Here is a 9033-nt window from a genome sequence, read left to right on the forward strand (position 1 = left end):
CTACATATGCACTTCTCCAACTGGAATGAGGACCAGGCCCCCTCATTCTTATAGATATGGAGATCCCAGTAGTCTGGCTTCCACCAACCAGTCATTTATGCCATGAAAAATCAATCTACCATAATTTTCTATAGAGGGAAAGCACCATCAACATCCAAAACGACAGCAAACAAAATCACCAGCTTCCTACAAAAATACATGAGTTCCCTTCCACTAGAAATGTTCCTCCAGGAAATATATTCCTGGAAGGACAAGTCAGGTAGACTAAGGAGATCCAGAAACAGAGCTGCTCTGTTCATAGAGCAGTAGCAGAGTCATTTACTTACATATCCAGGAGTCTCATGAAATGGGTCTGAGAGGCCGGCTAACATGAACAAGTCTCCGCTAAAACAAGGACGTCCATCTGCTTAGAAAAGGGCATGAGGGGAATGGAGAGAAATCCGTGATAAGATGGTCAGTGATTCATGCGTGAAGAATCAGTGTTTGGTCCGTGTGTCATCCATGTTTCACGAACACTGTACAGCATCTCCTAATGGTCCGTGAAACATGGATGGCATTAGTGTTGCGTCCGTGTTTTTCACAGACTATAAAGGGCATGATGGAACCATGAACGTGGACAAAGTAGAGCATACTTTCGTGCAAAGCCACGGATCGTGCTAAAACACAGATGTGTTATACACACATTGAATGGGTACATGTGCTGTCCATGGAGAACACGCACAGCACATGCCTGTGAATCACCGACGTGTGAATGAGGCAATAGGCTGAAGATTTTCGCCATGCATGATCTGCATCTTACACCCAAAATATCAGAGCTAAAACACCAAGACTAAAAAGGACCATGACCACACAGATGATGACCCCATGTAAAAAAAAAATCTCCAGCAATGGAACTAGAAACAATTGGCTCATTTGATGTGATCACATCTTTTAGGATGACACAGGCATTATGGTTTGTGGGCAGCACAACCCCCATATAAACAGGGGGATGTGCTGCTGACAATAATGGACAGTATAGGAGAGGAGGGAACAAATTGTGCAGATGATCTTTCATATGCAACATACAAACGTAGGACACTACAACCAATCCACTGATCAGTACAGGCAATATATCTGATTGTGTAATAGGACCCTCACCCAACGTGCACAACAAGGAAGATGGACTTGATGTAGACTGATTAGAGGTAGAAGAGACTAGCTCAGTAGGAAATGTCACAATGGATGGATCAGTACAGTTCATGCGTGTCTACGGCCGGTTGTGCGAGACTTCAGTGCGCACAGAGAAACGCTGTAGCCAGCCCTCGCACACTACATTCTGCCATTGGGAAATCTAATGAGAGGACTGCCCGATGCACAGAGCCACAGACAGAAAACCTCTGTGTGCCAGCTGACACCACAAGTGCGTCCAAACACAAGGGTTCATTCTGCAAATCCAACGAGTGTAAACTGCGTAAATTGTTTTTGAAGATAAAATGATCAGTCTTTAGCAGATTGTCCCAGAGGATGAGTCAGCGACAGGGAAGATGGGATAAAGCCAGTCCAGTGCAATCATATGGCTAATGTGCACCACTAAACATGGACACCAATACACCGCTCTGTATACCTTTCATACATCCTCTGTAGAAGGTTTTTTGATATAGTTCTGAAGTTAGGGCTATTTTACTCATAAAAGTAACCCTCTGAGAATTCAAATACTTTATTCATTTGCAGCGGAGCACAGATTGTGACGGTTATAGGAATACCAAATATGCCCATATTATTTGTGCCCTGCAACAATTCCTTTTAAGGCCTCATGCACACCACTGTCTTCTTCATCCGTGTGCCATCTGCATTTTTTGCAGATAGCACAATTGGCGATTCATTCCAGTGGGGCCATGCACACCTGTAAATTCCCAATAGGGGCGCTAGGGAGGCTCAGCGGCGGCCGTGTAGGTGCCAGGGAGCACGGTAAGTATAACCTATATGAGGTGCCTGGGAATTGGGGTGGTCATTATAGGGCTTGGATAACCCCTTTAATAGCCTATCCCCAAAGATAGGTCATTTATATCAGATCGGTGGTGCTCCAACACCCGGCACCCCCGATGATCAGCTGTTTCAGGCAGTCACCAGCACCAGTAACTAGACACTGCAAAAAGGCAGACGCAGAAGGCTCTGCACACAGTGTCGTTTTGTGCACCAGCATACTGCAGCTCAGCTCCCATTCACCATAAGGGTGCTGGGGCTCAGCTATCATTCATTAGAATGGGACCTGAGCTGCAGTACTCCAGCATGTCCACTGCAGTACAGACAGAACCCTGTGCTTCCAGAGTGTATTACAGTACTAGCAAAGAGTATGAGATTACACTAGCCTCATGTACACACTGCAGATTGTTTTCCATGCAGAAATTCACCTGCATTGTGGTTTTCAAATTAAATAGCATGTCAATTATGTTTGCAGTTTTAGCTGTGGATTTCACACTTTTTAATGGAAGGATGAGATATGCAGCCAAACCGCATAAAAAAAATAAATTAAAAAAAATCGCTGTTAGACATTGTGCATTATGGTGCAGATCTTCGTTCACCCGGACCCGTGTGCAGGTAGCTTATTGTACTGCTTTATTTTCCACCACTGAAGCTCAGGGTAGGAGAGGACACGTGATCTGAGAATTTCTCAGCATGCCCTTTATCCTCCTCTGTCATAGGGACATCACAGCTGTCCACACCAAGTACCAAGTCCAGAAGTAATGGAGTGTTGTGTTCAGTAGTCTTTACTGACCAGGAACGATTTCAGATCAGGGTACTTGATTAAGATGCCAGTGTAACACTCTGAAACTGACTGTAGTAGAATGCAGTAAAGTATTTTACACACTACAAAAATGCAAAGCTGAAACGACCCAGCTGAAAAGGAAGTAGTATTTCCGAAGCAAGTTACAACAACACTAAATTTCACACTGATAAAGGAGGTTACAAAAAAGGGTTTCCTGAGCATTGTGCTAACAACCATGAGGCTCTGTGTAATCTGCCCAGTCCCATGTGATACTGAGCGCTGTGGAACAAAGCCCGGCACAAATCACAGGCACATCATTCTAGGAAGACCAGAGTTTAAAGAAGATAACTAACGCTCCATGTACTAGTTCTCCTAGGAGCTTTCATTCAAAATTCTAGATTAATCTTTTTATTGCTTCAAACTACACGATAAAGAAAGTTAAGCATACAATCACAAGAACCTACTTTACAAACATCTTCCATTCAGAAAAGCCAAACTTCTGAAAAGGTCAAAAATGTAGGTGGCAATTTCTGATCATGAGAAGTCAGAGTCAGTTTTGCATGCTCGGAATCAGGGTCGAAGTGTGGAAATAAAGAGAAGTTGGAAGTTTGGATTACCAAAAAGTAGGATTATTTAAGTACTACAAAGTTAAGGGTGATCTCCAAATGGCCAGCAATATAGAACGTATTTTTCGCCCATAAGAAACCTAGGTTTTAGAGGAAAATCAGAAAAAAAAAATATTCTTCATCAGACCTCAGATCAGACCACCCAATGTTAATCAGACCTCAGATCAAACCCCACAGTCCAATGTTAGATCCAAGCTCAGGCCCCTACGGTTAATAAGACCCCCAGACGCCATCAATGTTAATAATAAAAAAAAGCAAAAAAAAACAACTCTCCTGTTCCAGGTGCCACTCCTGAGATCCCACGCTCTTCCTTCCGCGATGTGCTGTAACCTGACGTCACACAGCTTGAGGTCAGAGCACGCCTATGCTCTGACGCTATGTCCACTTTTTTTCCCACTTACAGGATGAAAATATGGTAAATATTGTTACTGCTAGTTTTTGGCAAATTTTCCTGCAGGTTCTTTTCAGCTAATGCCAGAAGTGGATCCAGCAGGAAGGAGAAGCGCAAGTCCTTCCTTTATATTTCTGGTTGCTTTCAAATCCACTTCTGGCTTTGGTTGAAAAACCTGCAGGAAAATCTGCCTCAAAACCTCAGTGTGAACCTACATTTACTCTCCAAGACGGGTTTAATACAGCGATCATGGCTTTCAGTCAGCAGTGTCATGTTTAGATAGGAGCCTATTGGTTTAGATTGAATATGTATTGAATGAAAAGTCTTCAGATTCTTCTAACACGGCATGACATGTCCTTGACAGTACTTGGTTCCTGTCAGCTTCTACCAAGCATGAACGGTGAGTGACACCAAGCAAAGTCATCTCAGGGACAGTAACATCACAGAGGGAAGAGGATGTGGAGGTTGTGTCCCACAAGGTCAGAATGTTCTCAGGTACAACCTGAAAGTAGGGCATAGCCAGCTTCCTTCGGGCGGTTGGCAGGGGGCTGCTTGGCTCCAGACTGGAAGTGAGCAGCAATTGTTGATCAATCTTCCATAGTATAGAAAGTCATTGTCTGCCTGCACTTGTGTGACCTGTCATCGCAGCATATTCTCTCTTTGGAAGCCATGTGACAGCGATGACTTTGCCAGCACACGTTGTCACAAACAGAGTTAATTATGTGTGCTGCTAGACGATAATGACAGTGCTGGCCCCTGAGGAAGAAATACACAAGCCACTGACTCAAGAGCCATATTGAGTACAAACAAGGCTCACATGACAACTGCATACCACAAGTAGGACACTGCACAATGCATAGCCATTACAGGACACAGCTCTGTTCATTCCATAAGGAAATCCCTAAAAGCACCCCACCTTCTTTCTCTGTGCCCGAGTGTTGTCAACAGATATCATCTAGTGCTATTCTAGGCAACCTTATGTACATCGCTATACAACTGCAGGGCATGGGGGAACAGGACCCAAAGTTAGGGACCGTGCGCAACAAAACCTCAAATGTAAGGAGACCCTGCAACATTATTCCCCTTTAGGTTGGGTTCACACATACCAGTTCATTTATGCTTGAGTTGGACACTGGTAGTTCTGCACACTAGTCCAGTATCTATAGCTAGACAGAAAAAACGCTGCATTTCACGTCTGGTACAGGGAAACATTTGGCATTACGCTGCCACAGAAAACCATGGGATCGGTTCTGGCACCAGTTTTCATCCACCGTTTCTCTACCATGCTGGAGGGAAACCAACGTTTTTGTGTTGGGTTTTGTTGGGCATTATAAAAAGAAACCCTAACGGAGTGCTAGATAAGTCAAATGATGAACCCTATAGACTTATAATGGGGTCTGTTAAACTGACCCCCATTTAGGCAAAAAACGCTACATGTGGTTCTATACTTCCCACCAAATATGAAGAATTCGATGATTGAGGTGCCTTATGCAGCATAGCCTAAGATTCTGTTCACACGTGATTGCAGTTTCTATTATAAACTGAGTTTAGGACTGAAAGCTGGGTCTATCAAATGATGTATCAAAGACAGCACCTATCCAGAAAGAGGAACGCACCAAAAGGGCGACGGCCCCAACGCCATTATAATGGTGGATGCTGAAGAGATTCTACTCCTGGCCACAGGGAAGAGGAACCTCCTATAGAAACTTCATTAGTGAATGATACCTTTAGGCTACTTTCACGCTAGCGTTTCTATTTTCCAGTATTGAGATCCGTCATAGGGTCTCAATACCGGAAAAAAAACGCTTCCGTTTTGTCTCCATTCATTGTCAATGGGGGGACAAAACGTAACTGAACAGAACGGAGTGCTCCAAGATGCATTCCTTTCTTATACTGGAGAGCAAACCGCTGCATGATTTGCGTCCTGGGATGCGGAGCAAAACAGAACCGTTATGACCCACAATGCAAGTCAATGGGACGGATCTGTCATGACCCACAATGCACAATGACCCACAATAGAAAATGGATCTGTCCTCCATTGACTTTCAATGAAGTTCATGACGGATCCGTCTTGGCAGTGTTAAAGATAATACAACCGGATCCATTGATAACGGATGCAGATGGTTGTATTATCAGTAACGGAAGCGTTTTTTTGCTGAACCCTGCCGGATCCACCAAAAACACTAGTGTGAAAGTAGCCTCAGTTCAACTGCAGATACATCATTTACAACATTACCTCAACAATATGTTTCCATGTCGGCAGTCAGAAAACACATCAGTTACATAGTATGTTCAACAGATATTCGATATCAAAATAAATTATGAAAAGGTCAAAAAGCAACTAATCAACCCACAACTAACATACTATAGTGGCGTGGTATGCAAGTCACTACAGACTGCTCCACAGTACATTTTCCATTTTGGTTGCACCCCTTGCTGTCTACCGTTCTGGTCCACCTTCTCCTGCATTCGGTGATGAACTCAGGGTCGTTTCACATTTGCACTGTACATCTCCAGAACAGCCTGCCGGAGATGTCTGGATCTGGCATTGCCGGATGCTAACTGACATCTGCCAGCCCCTTTCACTATAATGGGGACCAACAGAGATCTGGCGACAACCCATGTAACATGCTGAAAAGCAGCAGGACGAAAACCGCTGTGTGCCAGGCTGCGGCCGGTTCCCATTATAGTGAATGGGGTCGGATGGCGATGCGTTTGCTTCCGGCAATGCTGGAATGAAGAGACATCCGGCAGTTCTCTAACACACACATGTGAATCAGGCCTAACAAGCTCAGAACCGTCCCTGCCAGCTTCTCCTCACCTCCATGCTGACGTAGGGATCTTATAGTGAAGCAGCTCAGACACCTTTCATTCATCCTCACTCCTAAGTTCTCAGACATGTGAAGTTCTATTTCTCTGTAGATGGTGGAGAAGAAAATTGTGGGGGGTATCGCATACCATAAGTATCTGAGTCTATATGTGAGGGGCTACTTTCCATGTAAGGGAGGAAGGGGCTAACAAGACCTAATTGCAATGCTTCCTGTGAGCTTCTGCCCACCCTCAGAAAGGGAAGAGTGTCCTGCACACAACTGTACTTTGCTGTCCACAAATACAGATACTGGCCGTGCGCATGCCGCAACTTCTTGGTAGAAATGCTTGTCTATACTTGTCCTATTCCTGTCCATTTTGAGGACATGTTCTGTCATTTGCAGGAGGGATTTGGGGTGAGGTTGCTCAGATGGGGAAAGCACATTAATGACATCCATGTGCTGTCCACATTTTTTGCAGCCCCATAGAAATGGCTGGATCGGCATGCAATCTGCAAAAAAAGCATATCAGACAAGGCCCAAAAATACAGTTGTGTGCATTAGGCCTTAGGATCTAAAAAGGTTGACATTTGTGGGATAACCCCTTTAAAAAGTTTCTAACCAGCCTGAATATATAGGTAACCTCCGTACATAGCAGAACCTAACATGTACTATATCAGAAACTTCACAGAGGAAACACCTCATGGAAGTTTCCTGACAAAGGGCTGGACTAGTCCGAGCTCCTGAACCATCATGTATGGTCATCTGGATGCCTTGAGCAACAATGCCTACTTCCACCTGTAACAAGAGGTACCTCTGATCTCTAAGTCTCGTGCAACAGCCCTCTAAGATCCTTAGCACAGGGGTCACCAACCTCCGGCACTCCAGCCGCTGCCAAACTAAAACTCCCAGTATGTACCTTCGCTGGGGGTTCTAGGAGCTCTGAGAGAAGTGAGCGAAGCTTGCTGAGAGTTGTAGTTTCAGCACCGCTGATGTGAAAGAGTTTGCTGACCCCAGTCCTAGCAGCTGAAAAGGCGTTACGGGTTGAGAATCTAACGTTTCCATCATACTGAGATCCACATCCATCATCTATGTCCTAAGTGTCACTGCAGGTCAGAACTTAAAATGGTTTTCTGGGATTTTTATACTGATCGGTGGGGATCACACACCCAGGACCCCCACCGATCATGTTTGAGAAGGCAGTGGTGCTCTTGTGAGCATGGCGGCCTACTCCCCAATCACAGCGCCGTACATTGTATAGCAGCCATGAGTGTCATCACTGCTTAGCCGTTAATGGGCTACATTAACAATGAACCTGAGGTCAGAGGCCTAGGAAAAGCTGAGAGAAGGCTTCAGCGCTACTGCCAGTGCCTTCTTAAACAGCTGATCAGTGGGGGTCCCGGGTGTCATACCCCCACCGATCAGATACTGATCACCTATCCCAGGGATGGGCAAACTCAGCACTCCAGCTGTTGTAAAACTACAAATCCCATCATTCCCAGTCTGCCTACAGCTATCAGCCTACAGCAGGGCAGGATGGGATTTGTAGTTTTAAAACAGCTGGAGGGCCGAGTTTGCCCATCGCTGACCTATCCAGAAGGTAGGTCATCAGTATAGAAAATCCTGGAAAACCCCTTTAACCTCTGAAGGTCTGTACATCTATGTGGCCTCCTGGAGATGACCTCACATGCTCAGTGACCTCCAAGCAGCCACCCAACCCCCTGTACAAACAGACCACATGGTCACACCTGAGCTAGAAGTACAACACCCATCTCGTAGGAATGGGCCCTCAGCCTACGGGTGAAGGCCCAGGAGCGGCGCAGGCAGCCCCAGTCTCTGAGAGGAGCTCCGCCGGGCGCCCAGTCCACCAATACTAAAATACATGTCCGTCCGAGCCCCAAACCGGGCGTCACCAGCTACTAAGGCTTCCCGCTGCCAAGCACGATGCCGGCTGCCACTGGACCCCAGACCGTTGCCCACAACGGTGAAACCCAGGCTGGTACACTAGAGAAGCGGCTCAGACACTCACAGGCGAACTGTTCATTGAAGTCCGGCTATCAGAGTCAGCCCGATACAAGCTCCAATCTCCCACTCCTCTTCTGACTGTTCCGGCCGCTATGACACCTCTGACACAACGCAGTATCTCACTCCGCCCACCAAGCAGGCTAAACCAACTGAAAGCCTGGAAGAGGGGGCGGCAGCGGACCTCTCAATTGGCAGACCGCTGAAGAGGCGGGGCGGGATGTATCTCCACCCCCCCCCCCCCCCTCTTTACAGCCAATGGAAAAGGCTATAAGATGCAAGTAGGCTTTGGGCTAGATGAGTGGGCGGTGTTTGACGGAAGGAGAAGGTACGCGTCAACCAATCCACAGCAGCCGCAACGACTAGCACGTCAGGTGCCACAGCGTGAGATCAAAGCGCGAAGGCGACGGCCAATCAGGCTGCAGAAGTCGATGACGCAGA

At 46.2% G+C, this 9033-nt stretch overlaps 1 protein-coding gene across 1 annotated transcript in view; it reads right to left on the reverse strand.

The window, feature by feature from the left end:
• PTP4A2 (protein tyrosine phosphatase 4A2) overlaps window positions 1-8724 on the reverse strand; it is a 34616-nt gene extending 25892 nt beyond the window's left edge. Inside the window, exon 1 of the mRNA XM_040424554.1 lies at window positions 8600-8724. The gene's annotated coding sequence lies outside the window, so the exon portion shown is untranslated. The remainder of the gene's footprint in view (window positions 1-8599) is intronic.
• Window positions 8725-9033: the final 309 nt, after the last annotated feature.

This window comes from Bufo bufo, chromosome 3 (assembly GCF_905171765.1).
Source record: "Bufo bufo chromosome 3, aBufBuf1.1, whole genome shotgun sequence".
NCBI classification, from domain to species: Eukaryota; Metazoa; Chordata; class Amphibia; order Anura; family Bufonidae; genus Bufo; species Bufo bufo.